The following is a 12,500-nucleotide window of genomic DNA, read 5'->3' as shown; positions in this document are numbered from 1 at the left end:
TTTCCATTCACACTGTTCTAGAATGCTCTCCCCATTCATACTATTCTAGAATGCCCTCACCAATCACCTTTCTCCCCACTCGCACGATTCTAGTGTTCTAATTCCATGCACAAGTATAGAATGTTCTCTCCTATTCACACTGTTCTAGAATGTTCTCTCCACTCACACAGCTCAAAACTGTCTTAATTCTGTTCACAACCATAGAAGGTTCTCCTTCATTAACACTGTTCTAGAATGTTCTCCCTCATTTGGTGTTCTACAGCATTATCTACCATACACTGTTCTAGAATACTCTTCCTCATCCACACTGTTCCAGAATGGTCTCCCCACTCACACGGTCCTAAAACGTTCTAATTCCATTCTCAACTATGGAAGGTCATTCCTCCTTGATACGGTAATAGAATGTTCTCCCTCATTCAGTGTTCTAGAGTATTATCCCCAATTCACTGTTCTATAAAGCTCTCCCTCATCCACACTGTTAGTGTTCTCCCCCATACATACTATTTTAGATGTTTTTCCACTTCCCAGTCCTTTAGAACGTTGTCCCTGTTCCACGTTGTCCACCATTCACAATTATTTATAATGCTATTCCCACACAGTTCTAGAACGTTATCCCCATATCCTTCCCCACTCCAATGTCCAGTTCTGACACTCGTGTGCCCAGTGTAAGTGTGTTCCTTGCTGGACAGGGGTCAGCAGGGTCATTGGCTATGCAGCCCCATACGCAGCTGGGTGGGATGCGCTGTATGTTGATTCACATTCAAAGACCCGTTTAAAAACCCTGCTAATTGCCTGTTGGAACCAGATGGCTCCGAGGTTTGCTTCAGCATATGTTACAGGGCAGCAGGACGTCCTCTCACAGCCTCGGAACAGGTTAACAGAAACACAGGGTGGGGGGATGAGGGGACGGGGGGACATGACCTTACACGACCCCAAAGCATCAAAACAAACACAGACTCACATGCCGGGCCGCCGGGGTGTCATACACACACACACACACACACACACACACAAACGCAGCGCACACCGTTTCTGTTTCTCCTCAAGTTCCTCTGCTTGCTGGATGTCATTAGTCATTCTGTCTCCTGTACAAGCTTGTCATTCTCCTTTGGGGGGGGGGGGGGGCAAAAAAAGAAAAAAGGAGGGAAAAAAAAAAAGCATTTCGCTCAGACCATCGTAATCACAGAGCCATCAGCAGAGCTGTCAATCACAGTACTGCTAATGATGCGGTCGCCGCAGCAACAGAGCGCAGGAGACAAGGGGCACCACTCCGCCAGCAACAAAAAACAAAACCTCCACCTCCTTCATTCAGCTCTGAAATGAACTCTCTTCCTTTTGACTTTTATCCTCTCTCTCTCATGTTCATATGTGTATATACACACACACACACACACACACACACACACACACACACACACATATATATATATATATACACTGCTCAAAAAAATAAAGACAAAACAAACAATTTCTGTGAAATCAAACTGTCCACTTAGGAAGCAACACTGACGATCAATTTCACAGCTGTTGTGCAAATGGAACAGACAACAGGTGGAAATTATTGGCAATTAGCAAGACACACTCAATAAAGGAGTGGTTCTGCAGGTGGGGACCACAGACCACTTCTCAGTACCTTTCTGCTTTCTGGCTGATGTTCTGGTCACTTTTGAATGTTGGTGGTGCTTTCACACTCGTGGTAGCAGGAGACGGACTCTACAACCCACACAAGTGGCTCAGGTAGTGCAGCTCATCCAGGATGCACATCAATGTGAGCTGTGGCAAGAAGGTTTGCTGTGTCTGTCAGCGTAGTGTCCAGAGGCTGGAGGTGCTACCAGGAGACAGGCCAGTACACCAGGAGACGTGGAGGAGGCCGTAGGAGGGCAACAACCCAGCAGCAGGACCGCTACCTCCGCCTGTGTGCAAGGAGGAACAGGAGGAGCACCGCCAGAGCCCTGCAAAATGACCTCCAGCAGGCCACAAATGTGCATGTGTCTGCACAAACGGTTAGAAAACGGCTCCATGAGGATGGTATGAGGGCCCGACGTCCACAGATGGGGGTTGTGCTCACAGCCCAACACCGTGCAGGACGCTTGGCATTTGCCAGAGAACACCAGGATTGGCAAATTCACCACTGGCGCCCTGTGATCTTCACAGATGAAAGCAGGTTCACACTGAGCACATGACAGACGTGACAGAGTCTGGAGATGCCGTGGAGAGCGATCTGCTGCCTGCAACATCCTTCAGCATGACCGGTTTGGCAGTGGGTCAGTAATGGTGTGGGGTGGCATTTCTTTGGAGGGCCGCACAGACCTCCATGTGCTCGCCAGAGGTAGCCTGACTGCCATTAGGTACCGAGACGAGATCCTCAGACCCCTTGTGAGACCATATGCTGGTGCGGTTGGCCCTGGGTTCCTCCTAATGCAGGACAATGCTAGACCTCATGTGGCTGGAGTGTGTCAGCAGTTCCTGCAAGATGAAGGCATTGAAGCTATGGACCGGCCCGCCCGTTCCCCAGACCTGAATCCGATTGAGCACATCTGGGACATCATGTCTCGCTCCATCCACCAACGCCACGTTGCACCACAGACTGTCCAGGAGTTGGCGGATGCTTTAGTCCAGGTCTGGGAGGAGATCCCTCAGGAGACCATCCGCCACCTCATCAGGAGCATGTCCAGCCGTTGTAGGGAGGTCATACAGGCACGTGGAGGCCACACACAATACTGAGCCTCATTTTGACTTGTTTTAAGGACATTACATCAAAGTTGGATCAGCTTCATCAGCATCAGATCGTGTGTTTTCACATTCAACTTTGTACAGAACAAAGTATTCAATGAGAATATTTCATTCATTCAGATCTAGGATGTGTTATTTGAGTGTTCCCTTTATTTTTTGGAGCAGTGTATGCATATATATATATATATATATATATATATATATATATATATATATATATATATATATATATATATATATATATATATATATAAAAAACGATAAATGTCAACTCATTTATTTCTTCTCATTTCTTTCAAGTTTCAAGGATTTTTGCTCCTGGGTGGTTAAACTATCCGCGGAACAGCGGAACATTTCACAAATTTGTATGGGACAGTGGGAGAAAGTGTCTGGTGAGCTGTTTTTATCAGCTGGAAATGCACGGCTGCTGTTTTTGTAATATTCATAATTTAAGAATCAAAGACTATTTTCATCCGTCTGGTGACGAGTGCTTGGCTATCCCATTACAAATGCAAGACAAGTGGCAAACAACAGCGCTAAACGGTTTAGTTTCTCAACTTATTAGAAAACAGAAAACATCAGCTGGTTCTGTTCGGATCAAACCATCTTACTGCCATCACTCCTACCACATTCATAGTCACAGTATTCAAACACCAGCAAGCAGACAACTGGGTTTCTTTATACTACCGTAGTGTTTGAGGGACCACTCCAGAGTCCACTCTAAGCCAGTATTGTAACACTGATCTCGTCACTCACACTCGGTCACAGAGAACAGATCTCCGGTCGCTCCACTCGAACAGGGAATGTATAACTCCACATTACAGCCGTTGCAAAAGACTCATCTTACTCATGGCCCACCCTCTAACCATCGAAAAACTCGGAAGTGCACCCTCTCCTGGTGATAGTGGTGTAGTGTTGCTTTTCTTGCAGCAGAAAACATTTACATTTACAGCATTTGGCTGACGCTCTTATCCAGAGCGACTTACAATTTGATCATTTCACACAAGTAGGCGAAGGTTGTGTTAGGAGTCTTGCCCAAGGACTCTTATTGGTATAGTGTAGGGTGCTTACCCAGATGGGGGACTGAACCCCAGTCTACAGCACAGAAGGCAGAGGTGTTAACCACTACACTACGCCACCAGGGCTGTTGCTATAACGTTTAAGTGTGATAATGGTGTATTACATTGAAAATTTATCGAACATGTCTTATCACTCTATCGGGGAAAAGTTATATCGCTATAATTGTCATTATCATTTTATCACCCAGCCCTAGATAATGCTATAGGGTTGTTTTTCAGGGCTTGAGCTAGAACCCCTAGCTCCACTGAAGGGAAATCTTAATGCTTCAGCAGACCAAGACATTTTGGACAATTATATGCTTCCAACTTTGTGGGTACAACTTGGGGAAGACCCTTTTCTGTTCCAGCATGACTGAGCCCCAATGCACAAAGCAATGTCCATAAAGTCACGTCTGGGTGAGTTTGGTGCGGAAGAACTTGATTGACCCTCAAAGAGCCCTGACCTCAACCCCATCCAACACCTTTGGGATGAACTAGACTAGAATGGAGGCTGCGAGTCAGACCCTCTTGTCCAACATCGGTGTCCGACCTCACAAATGCTCTTCTGGATGAACAGGCACAAATTCCCACAGACACTCTCCGAATCTTGCAGGAAACTTCCCAGGAGCGTCCATATTAATGCCTATGGATTTAGAATGGGATTCATAAAAGCTCCTGCGGGTGTCCCGATACTTTTGTCCACACACACATCCACCCTGATAAACTTTGCTAGAGGGGGTATAAAGGGTCCCACCTTTCTTTCCTAAAGAGCAGAGATGGTCTAGACTTCAGTGACCCGTTCCACACGAGAAACATCTAAAAAAAAGCATAATCCCACCAAAAACATTCATGTACACCAAAGTGTTTGTTTATTTCTGTGGTCATTTATTTTTTTTCCTGGACTGCGAATCCACTCAGCACTCAGAGATGGGTGAAAAACAAACAAACAAACAAAAAAAAAAGAAAAAAGTCCCCCTTTTTTGCCATCTAGGTAATTAATAGCCCTGGGAAAAAAAAAAAAACTGCATAAATAAATAATTAAATGCGCTCTAAACGCTTTGAAGTCGTGCGATAATTAGGGCAGAACAGTGGGAACTCCACAGCGGCGGCTGGAAAGCGGGAGCCCAGATCCCACCTACAGGAGGCCTCGCTCTGCGCCTTTCTCCGTTTAGAGTGTGAATAATGGCATTTATTTATTTTTAAACACGCTCGTGGTCCTGAACGGTGCGCTGATTCTCTAATACGAGGAACGACGCCAGCCTGCGCTCGGCTGCCGCTGCCGTTTGTGTTGAAGGGGAAGATTTGTCAGAAGCGATCGTTAAACCGTGTTCATTAACGTCGGATCAGGAATGCCCGTCTCGGCCATCATGCGCTGCACATGTCTGCGCTGATGTGCAGTAGGACTTGTAAGTAATTTAGAGAGAGATTTTAATGGAGTTCTGACTTGGCAAAGTGCAGCGAGGCCAGAATACAAATGAAAACAGCAACGGACAAACAGATAAATAAATAAATAAACAAACAAACAAACAAACTCAGTTACGCGAGCAGGAAAACGAGCAATATGCAACGTGGCATTTTCAAGCTAATTAGTGGGTTAAAAAGCTCAGGAAGTGCATAATCTTCAATAATGGCCATATTGTGACGGTCTAGCGATGTCAGGGTCTTCATCTTGCTCCTCTTCCTCTCACCCTCTCTCTATCTTCCTGGAAAACCAGATGAAAAACCATGACTTGCCCAGCCAATAACGAAAACCCAACTCCACTGATATCAATTAGTCATTATGTTCCAGCTTTAGTGATTAGCAATCATAATCAATAGTCTACCAACACTGATTAGCTGTTATATTCTCCTTAAACCCAACTCTAACGTACTGATCAGCCAAAGAAATACCCTTAAAAACAGTTCTAGAAATCCTGACTGGCCGTTACCAACTAAATCCTACCTAGCAACTGCTTTCTATCTTCTAAAACCCATTTATAGGGATGAAAGTAGCCCTTATAATCTAAACCCAAGTGTTGGGTTATACTGAGCAGCCAAATAAATCCTCCTTAAACCCAGTTTTAGCAGTCCTGATTGGCCTTTACCATCTATACCCTAACTAGCAAATCTGATTAGCCACTATTTTCCCCTAAAACCCATTAACAGTGATACGAGTAGCTTCTAAGATCTAAAACCCAGAGTGAGTGATACTGATTAGCCAAATAAATACCCTTAAAACCCAGTTCTACCAGTCCAGACTAGCCATTACAATCTAAACCCTAACTAGCAAAACTGATCAGCCACGATTTTTCCCTAAAACCCATTAATAAAACCCAATTCTATTGAGTCCAGTTAGCCATTCTTATCTGAAACTCAATCCCAGCAGTGCTGCTTAGCCAATGTGTTTCTCCTAAAACCCTTTTACAGTGATACAAGAATCCCTTGCGATCTAAAACTCAGCTTTAGGTGATACTGATTAGCTGAATAAATCCTCCCAAAACTAAATTTTAGCCCTGATTGGCAGTTATGATCTAAAGCCTAGGTCTACTGATGCCCTTTTTGCTGTTACACTGTATTTCCAGAAGTTTTCACTCACCCATCCAAATCATTGAATTCAGGTGTTCCAGTCACTTCCATGGGCACGGGTGTATAAAGCCGAGCCCCTAGGCCTGCAGACTGCTTCTACAGACATTAGTGAAAGAATGGGTCGCTCTCAGGAGCTCAGTGAACTCCAGCGTGGTACCGTGATCGGACGCCACCTGTGCAGCAAGTCCAGTCGTTAAATTTCCTCACTACTAAATATTCCACAGTCAACTGTCAGTGGGATTATAACAAAGTGGAAGTGATTGGGAATGACAGCAAGTCAGCCAGGAAGTGGTCGGCCACGTAAAATGACAGAGCGGGGTCAACGGATGCTGAGGGGCATAGTGCAGAGAGGTCACCAACTTTCTGCAGAGTCAATCACTACAGACCTCCAAACTTCATGTGGCCTTCAGATCAGCTCAAGAACAGCGTAGAGAGCTTCATGGAATGGGATTCCATGGCCGAGCAGCTGCATCCAAGCCTTACATCACCAAGCGCAATGCAAAGTGTGGAATGCAGTGGTCGGGCTCAACCCCTTAGTTCCAGTGAAAGGAACTCTTAAAGCTTCAGCACCGAGAGATTCTGGACAATTTCATGCTCCCAACTTTGTGGGAACAGTTTGGGGACGGCCCCTTCCTGCTCCAACATGACTGCGCACCAGTGCACAAACCAGGTCCATAAAGACACGGATGAGCCAGTTTGGTGTGGAAGAACTTGACTGGCCTGCACAGAGTCCTGACCTCAACCCCATAGAACACCTTTGGGATGAATTAGAGCGGAGACTGTGAGCCAGGCCTTCTCGTCAAACATCAATGTCTGACCTCACAAATGTGCTTCTGGAAGAACGGTCAGGAATTCCCAGAAACACGTTCCTAAACCTCGTGGAAAGGCTTCCCAGAAGAGTTGAAGCTGTTATAGCTGCCGGGGTGGGCCGACATCACATAAAACCCTATGGATTAAGAACGCGATGTCGCTCAAGTTCATATGCGTGCGAAGGCAGACGAGCGAAAGCGTCTGACAACATAGTGCACATCACCAACAACTGTTAAAACTGCCCCAACACTTATTCTTTAACCCTGTGTAACTTTTCATGAGAGTTGGCTCAGGCGAATATTCTCTGAATTTGCAGCAGAGCGACTGTCTTGGAGATTCATACCAGAACACAGCCATTATGACACCCATCCCATCTGCCTGAGTGTTATTATTAGAAAACTACAGCTAGGAATGGCAATGACAATACAGGATTGCAACAGTGTAGTGCAATATTCTGTCTGTCCATCTCTCTCTCTCACCATCTGTCTCTCTCCTGCTCTCTCTCACCACTTTGCTGCTTTGCTAGCAATGGCAAAGCACAATGGCATAATTAGTCCCTCACTTCAATCTCTCTCTCTCTCCCCCATTAATCTCTCCGTTGATTTACATCCCTTACTGTGCGCATTTTCAACCTACTTTATCCCTCCTTCAATCTATCTGTCTATAATTACTCTCTCTATAATGCAAATTCAGACACATATTCGGGCAGCACCCCTACGTGTAGCCGGCACCGCGGCTTTGATTTATGCAATTTATGGGTGGAAACATTCAAACCGGGCCTCATGAATATTCAGCAGAGTTAGGACTCCGGTATGTAGATACAAAGCCTTAAAGTAATGATTACAAACACAAATAAATAAACAAAACTGACTCCATATATAATCAATCAGTCAGCCAAGACGTGTTTGGTGCCTGAAGTTTGTTCCCTTAGTTCTGCACTGGAGGCTAAATGTAGCTGATGAGCAATGGATGCTTAGATCAATCAATTAAACCAATTAGCATCGCTCAAACCCTCACTTCTGACACCATTATCTGTAAACAAGGATAAAAGGACATTAACATAACAGCAGCAGCTACCATAGAGGTGCACTTTATAGTTCTACAATTACAGACTGGAGTCCATCCAGTCCACTGATGAAGGACTAGAAGGCGACCAACACAAACTGTGCAGCAGCAGATGAGCTGTCATCTCTGACTTTACATCTACAAGGTGGACTGATGAGGTAGGAGTGTCTAATAGAGTGGACAGTGAGTGGACACTCAGACCAGCACAACACACACTAACACACCACCACCATGTCAGTGTTACTGCAGTGCTGAGAATGATCCACCACCCAAATAGTCACTACTCTGTGAGGGTCCATGGGGTTCCTGACCACTGAAGAACAGGGTAACAGAGTATCAGAGAAACAGATGGACTACAGTCTGTAACTGTAGAACTACAGAGTGCAGCTATACAGTAAGTGGAGCTGATAAGATGGACAACAAGCGTAGAAACAAGGGAGGTGGTCATGATGTTATGCCTGACTGGTGTATCTCTCAAATATAGTTCAGAAGTAAAGACTGAACCTTTTTGTCCCTGGTCCAATCAGAGACCTTCAGCTAATACAGTCATGCAATTTAGACATAGTAAAAACATATCAAAACAGACTAGTATGTTTTTTAGTATGTGAGTAATGAATAATAAACAGCTTTTTCATAGTCATGGGCATTTCGCTCAAATTTTATATTTAAGTTGGTTTAATACCATTTGGTATGGATACTATGGTAACAGCCCAGCAAGAGCTTAGCAACCACCTGGGACCCCATAGCAACACTGCCTTAGTAACCACCTGGGATAGAATAGCAATGGCCTAACAACTACCTGGGATACCATAGCAACGGCCCAACAATGTCATAGTAATCACCTGGGATAGAATAGCAACAGCCTAACAACCATGTGGGACACCACAACATTGGCCTAACAATGCCTTAGCAATCACCTGGGATAGTGTTAGAAATTCAGCTTTCAGGATTCAGAAGTCAGGAGACCTTCAGCGTAGACTTGATTTTATTGACACACAGGAAATGTGGGCACAGCTTAGTCGATCGCAGCCAGTCTATCACAGCCAGTCTGATTAGGGATATTTTAGGAGAACCTTATATACATTGGAAGTTGTGGGAGGAGGATAAAGGTGAGGAAGAGGAGTTTTAGGGGGGGTAAGCGAGGGGGATGAGGGTGATAAAGAAGAGGGGGTTAAGCAGGGGGATGATGATTACCCTATCAAAAGGACAGAGGTGCCGACTCCCTGCAAGGATGGCGAACATCAACACTCCTTGATGGTTGCCACCCTGGAGGGTTATTGTGTGACCTTATGGTCAGCAATCAAAAGGGCCAAACCAACAATGCAGGGAGTTGACCACCTCAGATCAGAAGATAGGACGAACAATGGAGGGAGCTGACCATCCTCAGGTCAGAAGATATCTCAATAGTAACGACCTAGCAACCACACGGGATAACGTAGCAATGGCCTAGGCCCACCTTGTCAATGCCCTGGTAATGGCAATGGCTTAACAATGCCCTATAAACCACCTGGGATAACATAGCAACAGCCTGGAAGTCCACAGTAATGGCTTTGTCAAGCAAACTTAGTTTGTTTATGAACTACCCCTTCTAGTTGAATTTGCAAGACATTATTAAAAAATATTAACATAAAGGCAAAACTACATAAAAAATAGAGTGCTGCTCCATTTCTCTGAGCGACACTCATTCACAGCACCAAACTACACCCAAAAAAACTTAATTCTAGACAAAACCGACAAACCGACAAATGCCAATCATCGTCATAAGACCCAACAAGGAATACGGCCCAATCCTATTTCTTCTTTTTACCCCTACCCCATTGTTTTTCGAGTGTCACCCTAACCCCTTGGAACAGTTACTTTACTTTTTTTCTCATAACACACAGGACTGAAAACCCCCTGTTTGGAGGGCGATGTAGCCCTAACACTTCACCCTACCCCTAGATGTGAATACGCAAAACAGAGGCCTAATGGTAGGGGCGAGGGGTGAAATGGGATTGGGCCTTCATTGTCATTGGCCTAAACGGATATAAAACTCTGACCAAAATGAAAGACTCAGCCTCTACACCATGCCAGACTCCAACCCTCACCTGTTTCAGCTCATCAGCTAGGCCTAATCGACCTTAATTCAGAACTTTAGACTAAGGAAACCGCTAATCTCCACAGAGCTGTGCCCTGAAAGGAATCTAGTTTGATGTGCCTGCTCTACACTTCCCTCTGGTGGGGAAGTGCATTTACTTTTTCAATACCGCATGGAAATCATTCCACTCCAAGCAGCAGCCTTCTTGAAGTCTGAATCAAGTCAAGCTGCTCCTTTTACTTCAGCAGGCAAAAGTAAGTAAAATGTTTTTGATACTTTTTCCGTCTTGAAGTGAAAGATGCACTTCTCTGAAGAGCTTTTCACCTCATGGAGGTAGAAGAACAACCCGCAATGTCAGAACTGTATTGCGTGGCTCCCATAAAGAAAGTACACAAACACATCTCACTCGTTCAGGCTCTGTAACACAATCAGGGAGGTTTTGAGAAAGGAAAACATGAGGAGAAACATGCACTTCACTGTTTCCAGCAAGAGCTTCCATGCAACTCCACAGTGGCGTCCTGCTGCTGAGCAGAATGGAAAAGTAAACCTTTCAGCATGTCGTTATCATGAGATGTTATGTCGTAATTTTGTATAAAACATCTCGTTGTTACGAGAAAATGTCACAAGGGAAGATTTTGAGTTTGCAATTCTGTTGACTGTGAAAGGAAACCTACACGGACACAAGGAGAACATGCAAACTCAAGGGTTACCTGGCCGGGGTATCGAACCCAGGCCCTTCTTGCTGTGTTGGGAAAGCGCTACCCAATAAACGTCTCATTATTACAAGACATCTAAGATAAAATTTTTGTGAAATGAGCTAATGCCGTAATACCTGGAGGATACCAAACAGGTTAAATGCTGATTTTGACTTCACTCAACAGCACAACTGATCGAGTTATCTATGAAATTTCTTCTTTGCTTGCCTCAAGCTGTAACCACCCTGCACGATGCACCATGTGCAACACCTCCTACATTACATCAATGAGGCCGTTCACACTTGCCATGTGCAGGAAGTGCTAAAATACGCTTTTGTTCCATTTTTCTTCCTGAGCATCTTGAACAGCATGGCAAAAACTGAAACCCTGCCATCCTTGCATTAATCAACGGCTTTTCAAGAAAGATTATTCGGCTCCAGTCCTGCACAGCTAGGCCTCACGTGGCCAAACCATGAGGCCTCCTGTGCTGCTCAAGATGCTCAGTTTGGGGTACCACTATGTCCCAAGATGTCCAACCAAAATTTCATGTCTGTATAAACACAGATTTGAGAAGCCTTCACAGTCACCAAATACAAACGAAAATACAATCCGTGTACAGTACTGTGCAAAAGACAGCCAAGTGCTCAGTGTGTTTTCTCTCTCCATTCATTCCAGGTTCCATTCTTTTCAGGACACTCACTTTCAGCTCCTCAAAGAACCTGCAGACATGCCTGCAGAGTTCAGTCTCAGAAGCTGGTTGATGATTTTCTGAAGTAATCAAACCCATTCAGTGATGTTGAGGTCTGGACTCTGGGGTGGTCAGTCGATCGTTCAGCTTCTTTGTTTGATGTGTCCGTCTCCTTTTCTCAGTGAGGTTCTTCTTGATCAGCTACACATCCTTTCAGACCCACAGCGCTGAGCGGTCTTCTCACAGTGGAAGGATGGACAGAAACACCTGTGGATGTTTTCAGATCTTGAAGCAGCTTGATTTTCCCCTCTCCCTCAAAGATGAAGGCTTTAAGAGCTGTTAATGTGATGGGGGGGCAGTTTTGGTGTCTACCAGGTCTTCCAGGTGGTTGTCAGGAGTCCAGTTTTGGATGCTTCTGTTTTTTCTGCTTATTTTCCTTTCTCCTTACTTATAAAAGTAGACTCTCTCATATCTAACCTCCTCAGGAAAATCTCCCAAAAAATTTATAACTTGAACTTAATGTGCGGTGTCTCTGGAAATGCACAGGACTGAACGTATACAGAAAATATCGGATATCAGGCCACAATGGCCAGTGACACCAAGGTTTTCATTTGCAGATGTTCAGAGAGAGAGAGCGAGAGAGAGAGAGAGAGAGAGAGAGAGAGAGAGAGAGAGAGAACTAACAGATGAGGAAAAAATTCTCTTTGGCAAAGTCACCACAGATCAAACTTGAGTGATTTCACACACACACATACACAGGTTAAAGGTTAAAGGAAACAATCCAGCATGCCTTCATCCCCCAATAGGGG

The 12,500-nt window shown here is 44.8% G+C and overlaps 1 protein-coding gene across 1 annotated transcript in view; it reads right to left on the bottom strand.

The window, feature by feature from the left end:
• tusc3 (tumor suppressor candidate 3) overlaps positions 1–12,500 on the bottom strand; it is a 141,729-nt gene that overhangs the window by 104,413 nt on the left and 24,816 nt on the right. The window lies entirely within an intron of this gene.

The sequence above is a fragment of the Pygocentrus nattereri genome, chromosome 22 (assembly GCF_015220715.1).
Source record: "Pygocentrus nattereri isolate fPygNat1 chromosome 22, fPygNat1.pri, whole genome shotgun sequence".
Classification (NCBI taxonomy): Eukaryota; Metazoa; Chordata; class Actinopteri; order Characiformes; family Serrasalmidae; genus Pygocentrus; species Pygocentrus nattereri.
The sequence above is the reverse complement of the archived record's forward strand: the minus strand, read 5'-3'. Positions and strand labels throughout refer to the sequence as shown.